The sequence below is a fragment of the Choristoneura fumiferana genome, chromosome 4 (assembly GCF_025370935.1).
Source record: "Choristoneura fumiferana chromosome 4, NRCan_CFum_1, whole genome shotgun sequence".
Classification (NCBI taxonomy): domain Eukaryota; kingdom Metazoa; phylum Arthropoda; class Insecta; order Lepidoptera; family Tortricidae; genus Choristoneura; species Choristoneura fumiferana.
The window spans coordinates 9,947,808-9,964,810 of record NC_133475.1 but is presented as its reverse complement, the minus strand read 5'-3'; the positions used below and the strand labels follow the sequence as shown (position 1 = coordinate 9,964,810).

The 17,003-nt window shown below is 37.9% G+C and overlaps 2 protein-coding genes across 13 annotated transcripts in view; one reads left to right on the top strand and one right to left on the bottom strand.

Moving 5' to 3' along the window:
• The window catches only part of LOC141427433 (putative sodium-dependent multivitamin transporter), a 214,150-nt gene that overhangs the window by 76,166 nt on the left and 120,981 nt on the right, over positions 1 to 17,003 (bottom strand). The gene's annotated exons all lie outside the window — the stretch shown is intronic.
• Positions 1 to 17,003, top strand: part of CAP (Cbl-associated protein) — a 183,878-nt gene that overhangs the window by 93,266 nt on the left and 73,609 nt on the right. The gene's annotated exons all lie outside the window — the stretch shown is intronic.

Sequence of the window (17,003 nt, the reverse complement as noted above, 5' to 3'; positions counted from 1 at the left end):
TGATGAAATTAAAGCATAGTTGGAAGAAAAAAATAATACATACTCAGCAGTCTGCTATCCCTTGGAGCGTAAATCAATCTTCAAGTCATCGCAATCAAAACATACGGTCATTACATTAAAGGTGTTTCCATAATATTAATATTGTTGTTACCTCAAGGAATCTTTTTGGGAGTGGGTATTTTAACAATTTTCAAATTAATACCTTAGATAGGTTAGATATACAGATATAGATTTGATTTATAGTTAGATAGATATATATTGATAGATTGATATAGACTCTCTATAGATTAGATCTGCCGGCCAACAGCTATTTCCAATAGGTTTAATTTAACAACCTTTCTAAAAGCGAAACGATATCAGTGCCCGTAAATGACACAAGCACCGATTCCCAGTATAATTTTTCACATGGTTAATCGCGTGTCATCCAGGACATAATTTGACGTGCCAGGGATCCGACAAAGAGTTTCGGTGCCCGCGGGTGTGCCGGGGCCGGAAGCGATTTAGCCACGCCGTGACGTCACCGTGGGGGCGCTTATTGTGCTACGATCATTGTGGAACAAGCCCACAGGCATTGAGGTAGCGTTGGAAACCTTTAAATTGTATGTTGGAATTTTAGACGTTGATACTTTGTATGCTATAGTAGTAGTATCATGTGCTATGTCCCTAGATGGGGCAAAGGGTGTCCACGCCAATCCGGCATCGCGTTCGGTCTTGAGCTTTGCGTTTTATCTCGCGCTTTAGATACGCTATAGATACGTCCGTCTTCCAGCTGATGATAATAATCACATTAGACATTTATTATGAGCTTTTCGGTGTATGCATTAATCCCGAAGAATGCTATACATAAGGTGGGTGTCATCTGCGAGAAGAGTAGTATTACATGGCGAATTCCCAATCCGCGCTGGGCTCGCGTGAGAACTACATTCTAAGGTTTCTTATTCTGAGGGAAGGGCTGTTACCCAGTGGTGCTACGTATGTGCGCTCGGGAAAACGTTCACGACCGGCTTATTTTGAAAGTTGCCGCGATTTGCTTTGCCAAAAGCAAAAAGTTGCATTGAACGATAAAACTGATCAATTAAGTATTATGATAAAAAAAACTCTACTTTTTGATTTCACCTCCTAGACAAAACACTAAATAGCGAAATACGGTGCATAATTTTTACTGTGTCGTGCAGCGAATTTACTAGTGGACGTATTTGGTAGGTAGTCAAAGTTGAATAGTCTTGACCAACTCATGACAACAAAAAGAGCTAACTAACACACACAATGAATGTTGTTTGTTATTGTCACTCCGGGTAGGTAACTCTTAACAGTTTTGGATGATTCACAGTTAAATACCTATTATGAGATGTATTTTTATGGGATTACCGAGCTCCTGATATTTCGAAGCACTTGCATGGCATAACTTATGAAGGGTCATTTCTGTTAATCAATATTTTTAACTACCTAATTATTCGCTCTTTAAATAGGATTCCTAATATCGACATAACTCTATTATGTAAGTAATGCTAGCAATCAGATAAAATATACTTACAGATTTCCCAAACGAGTCGTCAATATTTTTACATTAAACAACAGCATCAACACTTCTAGCGCCATCTATTTTAAAAGGCACGAAACTTCCAACGGAAGTTCGCGCCACCGCCGCTAGATGTCTAGTGACCTAAATTTTGAAGGAAGTTTATTTTCTCGCGTCTTGACTAACAGCGATAATTTTAGTTTCAGAGGCGAAAACTTGCCAATATTATTTTGTATTACAAATGACTGTCTCTTTGGCAGAGACATGTATTGTATAAGTGTAGTGATAACCGGCCATGACGTCTGGAAGTTTTTCGTATCAACTAATATTAGGTATTTTAGGAAAGCAGTTCGTAGTTCGTATTATGCAATCATTTTTACGATTTATAACTCAAACTGTAATTAGGCTCCGTTTCAATACCACTATTACAATGAAATAAAGTTTACTGAGAAATAAATAAAAACTATAAATAACATTAGCTGGATTAAATAATAAAGTGTAGTACAATGTAATGTAGGCAGTAGTCTCGGCATAGAGAACGTTTAGTGTTATTGTTTTGAATGCAGTAGGCGATTAAGGAGGCGTTAAGTGAAAATACTATTTAAAAGTTGTAAAAGTACCCACATTGCTACAAAAATACAGCTCGTAGCGTACAAGTACCTGACTGTCAAATTAATTGAAGCTATAATTTTCTACTACTCTAGGATTAATTTATTTTAGTTCAAAATTTTGAGCTGTGGTTTTGAAATATTTGCGGACAATTTAGATGTACTTTTACATGGTTACAGTCGCGGGTATAAATAGTAGAGATATTTAGCTATAGCCATAGCCATATTTAGCCATAGTCATAGCGTCAAATTAGTATACCTACATCGATCTTATAGTTAGTGACAATAAGGCGCATATATATTTTTGAAGTACATACGAATAGTGCAAGTTAGATGAAAGCTCGCAAAAGAAAAGTCTTGATCAATGCCCATGAAACTAGAAAGCAATGAGGATCCATGGAGTTAGTAGTTATGTTGTAGACCAGCTATTTCAAACTCAAACAAAGTGATTGGTGGAACAAAAGCATGAAGTCCGTAGAAAAAGTGGCCGCAAAACTTTATCTCCAAGAAGAAAAACTAATGTATTAGTTTAAACTTAAATTAAGTAAAAACAAACTTGACGAGCTTAAATTAAGTAATAACTAATAACCTTAACTTAGCTGTCTCATGTTTGAAATGGTTGTTCTAGACAAAATATGGGTTTTGCAAATTTGCATGACATAAGGAGTCCTGTAATAGGGGCAAAGCCATGAGTCTAACCTAGTGTCTATTACATTCACCTACCTACTCTATAAGCTACTATATAAATGGTTCAGGCCTATAGAGAATTCAGTGGACTCCAACTTTTGATTAGACGCGTACCTAACACAAAGCAAATCCCAACCCTGTTTGAATTCTGTCCGAACCTTGCCCAGAATTTCCTCATAATAATAATACTCGCGAAACAATTTCAACCTGTTCAAATAGGGCGTACATTCACTAGTATTAATATCGGTCACCGCAAAGCGCTCAAAAATATTTGACACGTCTACCGGCCGTAGAAATAGAGTTGTACCGTTGTACCAGATATTTATGCATGTTTTTTTGTATCAGATATTGGAGCTGGTGACTGTACATTTTTCGACTTCCACCTGATGATGGCTCGACCCCTTCCCTTTAAATTTTCGTGGGATTTCAAAAAATGAATATTTATAGTGCAGATATCTGATTTGATCAGTGCTTGATTGATATATTTTGCGATTTTCTAGTACTCGTACATAAACATTTTATTGTATCTAGCCCAATTTTTACACCATTTTACACTGTTTCTTATGGAAAAACGAGAAAAAATGCTTGCACCGCATCGTCTGGGGTTCAAAGATTATACATTGTTAACAGTCTCAGAATCTCAGTTCCATATTTTAATTATACCTTAACCCTGTGTTAGCACTTAGATCTGAGTTATATACTCGTAGTTAACTCTGCTCTGTACAAGTCCGCCTTAACAATTTAACTGGTTCCTCTTTAGTATCTTCTTGGTACACTACAGTGTGCGTTGAGATGGCAACCGCTCTCACAATGCAAATATTGTTCAGCTTTCATCACGTACAATCCTCGTTGTTTAGTTTTACTTACAGAGCGCGTAGGGTTTGTAATCGTAGCATTCTACGGAACACTCCCTCGGCTATGAATTTGTTCTTAAAAGTGCGTTTATTACAGCTAAGCGGAGCCTAGATGTCAGAATTCGACCAAAGAATATTAATTAATATTCAGCTCTGCTTCCCTTCTTACTATGTACGTTGCTACTTCCTCTGCGAATAACTATATAATTTTCGGGGATAAAAATCTATCCTACGTCCTTCTCAGGGTCACCAAATACCAAGTTTCATCACGAAAGGTTGAGCACTTATGGCACTAATTTTAACTTTGAATCAGGAAGAGATTTTTAAAAATTAAGTATTTGAAGTTCATTTGAATTACTTTAGGCACTTGTCTCACTGCTGACGATGAACGAGAAGCTATTAGAACTACCTACAATCATTAAACACGAGTTGGCGAGCCGCGAGAAACGAGTCCGTACTCCGTAGTTTCGTTAGTTTTGTCGCTGGGCTATACTGGCAAGCGAGCATCGCTGAGCGAGTTTTATTTTTGATAGAAATCTTGCTGTTACGACAAACTATTTAGTTGAGAGAGACAGTTCTTGCTGGCATTATTAACAGCCAGTGATCACCTACAATATTGACGTGTAACTCTTTTACTGACTCGGGATCTATGTATATCTATTGGTCGATTTTCAAGCGAGAAAATAGTCGATAGCTAATCGCTTCCTCGCCAGTGGTCGAACAAGTGCCTTAGTTTAAGCTTCAAGATTAATAAAACTTTCGCACCCTTTCCCGGTCGCCTTTCAATTCGAACAATGATTATTTCAAGCAAAAACAAACACAATTGTAGTTACAACGCTCACTGATCATAATTTTCGGAGCTTTGTCAACACAAAATCAGAAAAGAAAGGTTGTACGTTTAAAGTTCACATTTTGAAAATTGAGTCCTTACGTGACGGGAAAAGGTTAAGTTTGGATTTTTGTAAAATGAATGGTATATACCGTGTAACTAATAAACTAGCGAAATGTCAGAACATAGCGCAAACCTGTTTGATGTTGCGTCCAGGGAATAAACGACGATGATTGGATGTGAATGTTTCACAAACCAAGCCGGTCGTGTGACAGAAAAATTTCATTTATACTAGAAAAAGTGATTTCATATTGCTTTCCTGCAAGTTTTTGTAGCGGCAATAGAGATACATATGTCGGCGGCCGATCGTTAAATCCGCCTGATCACGAAATTCCTAGGCATATCGTGAAATGCCGCCATTTCATGAATTGGCTAAGGGACATCCGCCATATCGTTCAAAACTCACCGTTTAGCGATTTGCCTAGTGACGTTTAGGCAGATCATGAAATTCCTAGGCATATCATGAAGCGCCGCCATTTCATGATTTGGCCAGTTTAGGCAGATCATGAAATTCCTAGGCGTATCATGAAACGCCGCCATATCGGTTCTGGCACTTCACCGGCCGCTGCCGCGGCACGCTCGCTTCACTCGCTCGGCTCGTGCGTCGTGATCACAATTAATACTAACCACTCCTCGCTTCGCTCGTCGTACCTAAATTTTTCTATATAAATAAATAACAACTAGTGAATACTTTATTTATCAACAAATACTAACCTCTAAAATACGGGCAGACGTCCATGGTTTTTTCATATTGTGCACAGAATCCGTTTGATTCACATAAAAAGAACGGAGCTGATGTTCAAAAGCTTCTTTTGCGCTTCTATTTTGAATTCAATCACTAGTTTCGGTTTAAGGATCATTTTGTTGCGACGCCGACATTTTTCACGCGCTAAACAAACACGACCGGTCAGCTGGTCACGGCCGCCATTGCATACGCAGCGCCACCAGTGGCCAAAAAAGCAACTATTGTACGATGTGCCTGGTATAGAGCTAGGAATATCGACGAATGCGTTGCTCTAATCCAGTGATTCCCAAAGTGGTCCAGGTGGACCCCCAGGGGTCCACGGGAGACTTGCTGGGGGTCTACGTAGGCGTGAACAAAAAATGGGGGTCCATAAGATGTTAATGGGGGTCCACGAAAATTTATCTGCTTTTGATATTAAAGAGCCACAATGTAAGCATAGTTTTTATAAGGGCCTACCTACATTGTTTTAAGTACCTAACTAAGCAGATAATATTTTAATAGGGCAAGCGACTGGACAGAACTCAGAAGCGACACAATTTTTATTTTTTGGCGACTTTAAGAATGTGGTAGAAATGTAGCAGCAGGGGGTCCACCGAAACCAGTAAAATTTTGAAAGTGGTCCACGAGAAAAATAAGTTTGGGAACTACTGCTCTAATCGATCTGCCGTATTATTTCTCAGGCACATCGTGATATGCCTGGCCAACGTTTAGGCATATCATGAAATGGCGGCGTTTCACGATATGCCTAGGAATTTCGTGATCTGGCGGATTTTACGATCGGCCGCCGACACATATAATACGTACAAATTTCAGCTATTCGTCTATTATTTTCCTTGAGCAACAGCCCTGTGACAGACAGACAGATGGACGACGGCATAGCGACAGTACCTAATAAGGTACAGTTTGTCACCCTTCGGGTACGGAACGCTAATTACCAAAATGAGTACTTCCTCTTTTTTTGAAGTCGACTAAACATGCAGAAACTAAAAATAAATTAGGAAAAATAAATATCTATATTAGAGTGAATTTTTAATATGATAACATAGGTAGGTATAAATTTTCGAAGGAATTAGTTCCAGGCTTCTATAAATTTAAGGCACACTTTATAAGTGACGTAGGATTTACCACATACCTAATCTAATAAAATATACAGCCATTCCCTAAGCACTTAAGAGTTAACGGTGCGGAAACCTTACCGGGATATACGATGTCCACAGATAAAACTATAATTCAGTCAATTAAGGAATTAGAAGGGGTCAATCTCGGAATGAGAGATAATAAGCTGGAAACTCGTATACAGATTCATTGTGGTGTCCTAAATGTTGTCTCAAAAGTCACATTTAATCTCGAGTCCGCGTCGTAACTTATTCAAGGTCAAATGTCAAAAAAGTCAGTTTTTCGAGATTATCTCGGTTTCTATAACTCCAGTGATGTTAACATTTAGGTGTACTGCCTTTTCGGCGAAATATGTTTCGCCAAATTTCACTTAGCAACCAATCTGTAGCTGAAATTTCATTTGGCAAACCATTCGCTGGCATAACTTTACTCCGCATTTTTCTTATTTCGCAACATTTTTATATTGCAAAATTTTATTTCATCTCACTTTTATGTGGTAAATAATTATGTAGCAAATGATTGGCTTAGGCGAATAACAAATTGTCAAATAACATTTGGTCAATTTATATATTGCAAAGTTTTACTTCAAAATTTGTGCGAGCGAGCAAGACGGTTCGGAGCAGCAGCGACTTGGATAGTTTAGGTTCAGAAGGCTAAGGCGGAAGCGAAGCGGAGCGTAGCTCCCGCCTTAGCCTTCGATGTTAGGTTTTTTTTTTATAGCAGCCTGGATAACTGCCACTAGGAAAGTAGGTTGTAGGCCATTCAATATGTTGCTAAGTTAAGGTATGCCAGTAATACATTTGACCAAAACATAAATGACATCTTGAAAAATCCCAGGTAATAATTTGCATAATAATAATTTATCAAATCATTAGTTGGGAAATGATATGTGTGCGAAATGTTGAGTTACATTTCGCGCGAGTTGAATAACATTTCGCCTAAATAAAAATATGAGATAAATAGTTTGGGAGCTAATTATTTGCTAAATAATTTTCGCCGAAACATGTAAACCATAAATGACATCTTAAAAAAATCCCAGGTAATAATTTGCATAATAATAATTTATCAAATCATTAGTGGGGAAATGATATCTGTGCGAAATGTTGAGTTGGGAAATAACATTTCGCCTAAATAAAAATATGGGATAAATAGTTTGGAAACTAATAATTTGCTAAATAATTTTCGCTGAAACATTAATAAACCTAACATTTATTACAAAATTGTAGAGCATAAAATTTGGAACAGATATTGTGCTAAAAAAAAATCATACGTATAACCGTTATTGAGATAAGAGGGCAGAGAGCGCGCAGCAGCCATACTGACTGATACAAGGTCAACCGTGAATCTCAGTGAATAAAACCTTGTATTCAGTTTTATAAGTCATTGAAATATCAATAACAATAAATTATTTATTTGATTTTGTATTTAATTTGCAACGTTCGTATGTACGTATGTAAATATGTCAGAAAATGTAAGTGATGTTCCAAAATGAGCAAACCATTTTTCAAGCACTTCCTGGTCTCCGTTTCAGCTTAAATTTGGTACACTTATGTATATTTAGTGACAATGCAAGATTATGGCACCATCAAGCTCACGGGATCTCAGTAACAAAACAATGGAGTCCCGTCGAGTTTGGGCTCATTTGATTTTTCTTCGCAATTCCTCTTCACCTGAATGATGTCCAGGATCCTGATGATGGAGCCGGAAAGTGACCACCGGATCTCGGTAACAAAACGACGTAGCCCCGTTGAGTTTGGGCTCATTTTATTGGTTTTCATGGTATTTTTAATGTACGGCATCCAATCTATCTGTCACGTAACAAAATGACGGATTTCGCATTATGTTGCTTGTCCAGTTATACCTACTATAATAAAAATCATAATACAAGTTATTTTCAAAAGTTGTAGAACTAAATTAGCTCAAGATGAAGAGTGGAGGCTGTGGTTTAATTTTCTGGTCCTGTTACAGGACCTACCTTGTATACTTTCTGAGAAGTGGAGAAAAACTCCTCTTTTCACAGCAGCAGCCTTTGGGAATTTCAATGCCTTATCGATTTTTTATCGGCATGGCCGCATGGGCATTCTAACGCACATGATATATAGCGCATATTTAGTGTATACTTATCAGTGTGATACTTATAGTTTATTTACAATCTTCACTTGCCCGTTGTGCACTTACCCATTTTTTCTAGTAGATAAGTCTTTAGTTCTGAAATAACCAGTGAATGTCCCAAATCGAACTTGTATGTTGATAAGGTTCTAGTTTTTCTTGAAACAGTGTGAGTTGAAGTGTTCTATGAAACACTAAACACCTTAGTCAGGGGTTCCCAATCATTTCAATATTGCGACTTTCTTTACGGAATTTAATTGTTTTCCTCTTACTTCATAATCCCTTTGTGTGTACGTTTCTCGCCAGTTCTGCTTCCTTCAATTACGAAGTCTATTTTAATTATTGTCTGTGAGCACGCCTTATATTTAATACTGCAGCTTGTTTAACAAAGAGTATTTCGATTAATGAGAAGATAATTGGTATCAGCAGGTTCTCAGTACGAGCTGAATACCTACTACACTGGGGAGCAAAAGTAAAGGATCACTATCCGTTCAAAGTTGTATGAACACATACTCGTTATTTTTGCTCATCAGTGTAGTTACGGCAAGCCTGCGGGCATCTAAACACTCCGTGCACGTACTAGGGCTTTAGGTCGGGGAAGAAAGTTAACAGTACACTTCCTTTGATATAAAACTCACTTAAATACATAATAATACATAATTTATGTTTACGTGTCTTACATTTTACGTTAAATATAAGTAACTCATCTGTAGATTTAAAGTGAAGTCCGAGCGCTCGTTACTATTCCAGTAATTGTCTTTTTTAACCGACTTCAAAAAAGGAGGAGGTTATCTATTCGGTTTTATTTTTCTTTTATGTTTGTTACCTTAGAGCTCCGTCATTTATGAACCGATTTGAAAAAAAATTTTTGCGTTCGTCTAGGAATGCCTTCAATTAGGTCCCATAACCACCAAATTATGATCTGATTGTCGGATCTTAAGGAAATCGAGGGAACTCTTCAAATATTGTAGGGACACCTATGGTGATTTAGATATATTTAGCAGTAACTCGTGCATTTGCTCTTGAAAATCATAATTTAGTGAAGTGGAACTGATGATGAAGACCACATTTGACCAACAGAGCTACTACTCAATAACAAGTACTTCACGGGTTGAATTTCAATTACTTCAACACAGTTGCTAAGCAATTTATGCTCGTTGTAATACATATGGTAAAATGGAACGGGTCAGCACCAGGACTCCTCAATAATGAACTTCTCTGCATCAGAAAAAGAAATCTTTCGTAAAAGGTGTTGAGCAGTTGACATTAAACTATTGTATTATTTATACTAAAAAGCGTGAAAAAAATGTATAACAAAAAATTGTACCGACTACAAAAAACCGGCAGGAGTAATTGAAGTCTAATAAATAAGAAAGTATGTAGGTGAAATAGACGACTTTATTCTATACACCTGCTCGCTCGTGCTGAAGCACCGACTTCAGTCAGACTGGTAGAAAAATATTTTCATGGTTTTTTGTAGTCGGTACAATTTTTTGTTATAATTTTTAAAATTTTATGTGAACACCAATGGAGATTACTTCTAAGTGTCATCTATTAGGCATTACCATGTCGGACACTGGGACATTTAAGCAGCGTTTCCACCAAAAATGTGCGAGGATGCGTTGCGAGGGATGTGTTTCCTCGCACAGTACATCTCTGGTGGAAACAGCTGAGCGGAGCGAGGCGAGGGAAATATAGCGTTTCTATTGGTTAATGACTAAAAAACATATTCCTCGCACATCTCTGGTGCAAATGCTGCTTTACCTACCGTATTTCTATTACAAATTACATGCAACATGATATTGTAGGTTTTACGACCAGAAAACTATTTTATTATAAGAGCCACGCAATAACTTTACCAAATACTCAAAAATACGCTATTGTAATGTAATACGTATTTTAAATAAGAGTAGACACCTATATGTTTTTAAATTTAAATTCATCAGTTCAGCATAACTATGGCATCTCTTCCACTATATGAGACTAACTGTTGCCCGCGACCCCATCTGGCTAAAATTCGTTTAGCGAAATTCCGCGGGAACATGTGGGATGCATACAATTTTCCGAGATAGAAACTACTACTTATTTCCTTCTCTGGTTCTCTGGCTTTCCAATTGTCTCCATACCGAATTTCATCTTAATCGGTTGAGCAGTTAAAGTGTGAAAAGGTAATAGACAAACCGAGTTACATTCGTATTTATAAATATTGGTCTTCTTCTTCTCGTGTCGATGGCTGCACTCGTTCAAAGTATCCGCAACCGGAAAGTAGCGGTGTTTATAGCCCTGTCCGTTGCATCTCGGAGGTCTCGCCCAGTACAGCTGGACGGGCATGCTGGGCAGGACATCAAATGCGACATGCTCTGGGAAGCCGTCCCACATCCACACTGGGTGTTTGGGTTTATAAATATTGGTAAGGATTAGGTATAACTACGGATGTGCGTGAGTTAGTTTGTTATGTTTTGACGCTTAAATGTACGCTCAATCAATAATGATGAAATTTAGCATGGAGATAGTTTAGCTTTTATTTAACTTGCCCTGTTCGTTTATTTATTTGGGTCAAATCTTGCAAGTTAAATTTGACCCACTTCCTGTGGTCCGATCGACTTGAAATTTGATAAACTTATGTAAATCTGGTGACAAGACAATACAATAATCTGATAGTGACATCCTGGTAGTCTGGCCAGGATCGTCTCCACAGGACAGAACTCTTCAACGATTAATGGCATCGACTTAAAATTTGATATTCAAATGTACTTTGGGTGACAATGGTGACATACAAGTACAGTCAACAAAAAGAACAGTCAGCAAAAAAGGCTTGTATTAAAAATGGCATTTTTACCAAAAACTTAGGTAATATCTTTATAGTTCACAGACAAAGTAATGGGTAACAACTAGTTCTTAAGAATTCGATGCTTGTTTCCCGCCAAAGTGTTTAGTTATGAAGGATTATTAAATAATCGGCATAGCCTAAATAGTCTAAAAACGGTACAGCAGTATATTCTGTAACAGGTCGTGGGAGAGTCCGCATCGGGTAAGATTAATTAGAAGTGTGGTTAAATTAATATCGTACCCAACACGCACCGGCAGGACCCCGTCGAATTAACGCCTATCTAGTACAACGTCTAACCAATTGTACTATCATTGCTTATATCTCTGTCTAATTAATTGGAATTTAGCATGTGCGTAAGAGAGGAATATGCTATATAATTGCGATAAACGCTGCTTGGTCCTACTGTTGACGAGTTCCGTGAGCTCGCACAAATTTGGATATAAGGTCTCATTGGCGTTGCCAGGGGGGAGCATGGAAAGGCAGCTGCCCCCCCCCCCAGAGATTCTAAAAAAATTACCAAATGTAAAGCAACCAAACCAGTCCTAAGTCTTTGACTTGACTTGCTCGATCATTCCTGTTCGTCGAAACCGAAACTGGAATCAATAAATACCTACAATTCATACCTTTTTCATTCTCCATATAAAGTAGTAAATATCCCGGAAAATTGCATAGTTCCCGCGGGATAGTGAGGAGTCGCGGGTAACGGCTAGTCATTACATAGTACAATGATTTGAATAATTTGGGAATAGGTCAATTGATGTCAATTATTTCATAATACTTAATTTTAAGAGCTGCAACGTTTTGTTTGCTCGCATTCAGGAATGAAACCATCCATTACAAGACATACGAGTACCTACTCGTTCCTACAGATAAAAGTAGGTACCTATTTGCAACAGATAACACCAGACACAACGAAAACGACACCACATTATGTCAAAGCGAGAGTCATAATATACGTCTCTCTCCAACATAGAACTGCATCACTGTCGCGTTTATCCATCGAATGCGTAATGTATCTTAATTACTTAGCTGGTTGAACGAGTTGGGACCTAATCCCCATTCGGATGCTAATCGTATTACTATCTCCATTACAGGTCATAATGGGATGATGGTGTTGATGCTGATACCACAAAATAGCTGATTTCTGACTGAGTAGGGCATGTCATGACATGTTATGAAATTTCAATTATAAAAGAAGAAAAACCGGCCTAGAGCGTGTCGGACACGACCGAGATAGGGTTCCGTATAGCCATTACGAAAAAATCAAGTATTTTTTCTTAGGAATACGTATTGTGTACGGAATCTTCCAAGTTTAGGTATATTTTACATCTGGCTGCTATTATACTCTTAAACTACTAATAATTCTCAAGTAGGTAATCTTTGCCGTTATAATTTTTCATCACACTTGCTCGTAAACAGTGTCGTAACATGCAGGCTACGTTGGTTGCAACCCCCCAAATAAAACCTTCGACCTTAATGTGCTTGTCATGAAACCTGTGGTCGGTAAATGAGTCATTGCCCATACAAATTTTCTTGTCATGAAGCCCAAGGTCGGTAAATGAGTGTGATACTGCATGGCGTGCAGGAGCGCGGCGCGCGCACGTCGGGCACATGCTGCGTGGGGTAGGGCGGCGCGGAGGCTGGCGCTGCCTAGAGCGTAGTCGCGGTATCGGCAATTTTTGAAAAAATATTAGTTTTTCTTTTACAAATATACAATTTTACTCGCAAATGTGATAAAAAACATTGTATGTCGCACGGGCGGTACTAGAATTACGAACATCGACTCATTAAAGCCCTCAGTTTTCGACTTCGGGCTTCTAATAGACTCTCGTTCGTAATTCCTAGTTTACCGCCCTTAAGACTACATTCTTGTAAAATTGATGTACCTACTTACTACTACCATCCTGATTTTTTTTTTCAAATTTTTACACCCAACAGATTTTAGTGGGGGCGGGGGGGCGCTCGATTTTAATGAAAATTTGCACTTTTAACTTGAATATTTCCCAAACAGATCACTGAATCGAAATCGGCCTGGCAACCCCCCCAATGGTTTTAAAATACCTATCCAACGATACCCCACACTATAAGGTTAGTCAAGAAAAAAATCACCCCCATTTTACGTTTATGGGACGTACCTACCCTAAAAAAAAATTATTTTTATTTTCTTTATTGTACCACTTTGTCGGCGTGACTGATATGCATATTCATGCCAAATTACAGCTTTCTAGTACTAACGCGCGGTCTCTGAGTTTAGCCGCGAACGGACAGACAGACAGACGGACAGACATGGCGAAACTATAAGGGTTCCTAGTTGACTACGGAGCCCTATAAACGGGCAATATGAGTTTTATTTTTAAAACAGAAATACAAATAAACAATCATTATTTCCAACATTGTCTAATTAATATACTCGTAGATAGGGGTTTATTAAAATACGAATACTTTTGTTGCGTAATGTAAGTATTCAGATAAAATACAGTCGTGTTTTTCTGTTAACTTTACGTTGTACCGATGATCCATTGGCCCTTATTTTCTTTTGAGTAGTAGTTATCATCATCACCGTCATATCAGCCGTAGGACGTCCACTGTTAGACATAGACCTCCCAGGTCATCTGATCCCATGATCCATCTCGTTGGTGGACGTCCTACGCAGCGCTTGCCAATCCGCGGTCTCCATTTGAGAACTTTTCGGCTCCAAGGGCCATATACTCCGTGCTACATGGCCTGCCCATTGCCACTTCAACGAGCTAATCACTTGGCTATGTCGGTGACCCTCGTTATTCTACGTATCTCCTATCGTTTCATGCTCGACCCCGTAGTAGGTATAGAGCCATGTGATAACATGAGCGTGTTTTATGAAAACCATCTGCGGCTACTGCATCTTTGCCGACGCTCAGCTGTTGGCAGTGCGCTTCGATGAATATGTAGCAAAGCTTGCAGCGGCATCCTCTGCTTTCATTTTGCGAAATGTATACAATTGAATGAGTATAGAAATAATAACCGTGTTCACCCTTAAGTAAATAAGTTAGTAAAACATACATAGGAACGCTCTTTAGAACCCGCGAAGAAATACTGCACTAACCCGATCCTATGGGTAGATCGGAATAAAAAGCAGCCCATCTGTTATTCCAAACTTCCAGCTATCTATGTAGGTAGATAGATTAGTGTATACCAAATCCGTCAAAAAATTTCTTTATTGCAAATAATTTGTCGTAAAAAATGTGGCTAAGGCCATAATAAATAAATAAAACGTTTTTTTTTAATGATTTACTGACTTTTTTGCTTGACGATTCATATTCCAATTGTTGATAGAAAGCCTATATAACATTCAACTATGAACATTAACATGTCGCGATCAAAAATTTATAATTCGATACCTACAGTAAACACATTACAAGAAATCCGAAAATACAAATTATAATTTTATATGAGAACTAAATTTAATCCTATATTAATAATCGATTGCCTGGCTAGGTATAGCCTTAGGTAGGTTGTATTTATTCTATTATTTTGTTAGTTTCAAAACGTGATCAGCATTAGAGTAGTATTTGTAACTATCAGATTGTTTAGTCCTATTATAACAGTTCGAAGTAAACATTTATTTGCTTAAACGTTTAATTGATACAGTAAATTTGATTTCATTAGTATTTTGAATGCCCATTGTCTACCAAACGTATCCCAGAATTATATCAAAATAGCAATGGGTGGAATATTGTTTTGGTTAGCTTTGCTATTCCTCTTAGGATCATTTCATTTGTCACTATAATTATTATTTTCACCATACAGCTTATATTTTGTTGTTTTTGTGCGTCCCCAAAAATAAGGGTTTTACAATTTCGACGCTACATTTCTTCGAGTTTAATTTTCGTAATGTGTTCCATTTTACATTTTCATTTTTGTAAATTTAGAAGTTTTACTTTTGTACTGCTTCAAGGGGAGCATATCTGTGTATTGAATAAATATTAATTTCAGCTTGATACCTCCACGCGTTCCCGAGAAAAAGGGCTTTGATGCACAGACAAGAAAGTAATCCTATAAGGTTTCCGTTTTTAGGGTTCCGTACCTCAAAAGGAAAAAAACGGAACCCTTATTGGATCACTTTTTGTCCGTCTGTCTGTCAAGCCCCTTTTTCTCGGGAACGCGTGGAGGTATCAAGCTGAAATTTATATCAAATACTGAAGTCTACTGTCCCTCAGCTGTGAAAAAATCAAACTTCTAAGCCAACGCAATCAAAAGATGCAGCCGTTTATGCTGAATCTTGAAATTTGGTATGAAGGTAGCTATTGTAACACAACCAACAAGAGAAGTCTGAAAATCTTTTTTTTTTATCTGTGTAAATATCAATGACCAATATAATCTGACCCCACACTGCGTACATTTTGCTTAAGAGTAGGGCTTTGCATACACTGGATGTATTAAATCACTCGGAAAAAGCGAGAAATATCTTCAAGACACGATTCCCGTTTACTTACATACCTATAAATGTGCGCGGAACCCTCGGTGTGTGAGTCCGACTCGCACTTGCCCGATTTTTTTTTCTTTTAAGGCACGAAACCCTAAAAAAATAATCATTTTGAAAAGTACTAGGTAGTCGACCAAGCCAAGCTAAGTGTGATTCACATCTCACATAGACGTAGGTAAGGCGTAGGAAGTCGTAGGAACGGATGTTGAGTATTGGGTTACGAATTCTCCGGTCCCGTTATCGCTATCGATACCGAATTTTGCCAACTATAGGTGCTATAAGTTTACTGTTTGTTTTCACTATATTTAAACTCGGAAGTTGTTCTGATAAAACAAAGTGCTTGGTAGAGCTTTTGCTTCAGTTGATAATAGACGTGAAGTAGCAGAGTAAAAAAGTAAATAAATACTTACTTACTTAGTACTAAATTGCTCTTAGCATTGATATTTTTTTGTGAATGTCGTCATTGACTAGACAATTTAGAATGTCTTCAATTGCTTGAGTGCTAATTGATTTTTTAATAAAAAAAATGGAATCTTTTCGCTGTAGATTGATACATTCGGAAGGTGATAACGAAACGATATTTGGCTTGATAGAAACGTCAGATACGGGGTCCTTTAGAAAAAAAAACCATTTCTTCTACTTCCACCTCTCGTATTCGCGCTCTTGATCTCAATTACTATCTCTTTCTACCCTCATCCTACCATGTGAAAGTGGTCAAAGAAGTGGTCAAAATAATTATGATTCCAAGTGTTTCAGATAATAAGACTACAGTTCTCATTCTAACAAGTTGTGTAGCAGAAAATGCTATTGTGATTAGGCTCAATACAATTAGATTTTGGGCTCTTTTCATCGCTCGTTGCGATTGACTTTTGTTTTTACGTCAAGTGAGTATCCCGCGAATCTGGTTCGAGACGCGAACACCTAGTTCCCCCTGCAGCCCAGTAGGTACCGTAGTGGACTCCGCCAGCGTTTATTTCGAGATATTTTGTTTCGTTCTATTCTCGGCCCTTCCTGTCCCGACGAACGACGTGCGAATTTAAGGGCGACTTTAATGTGAGTTTGAGTCTATTATTTGTTCAACTGTTATTCTCTGTTCATCATTACGCTTGCCCTCATCGATGTCGTTTGCTTCTCAGAGATACTTTATAAAGTATTTTTGATAACATATCGAATTAAGCTCCATG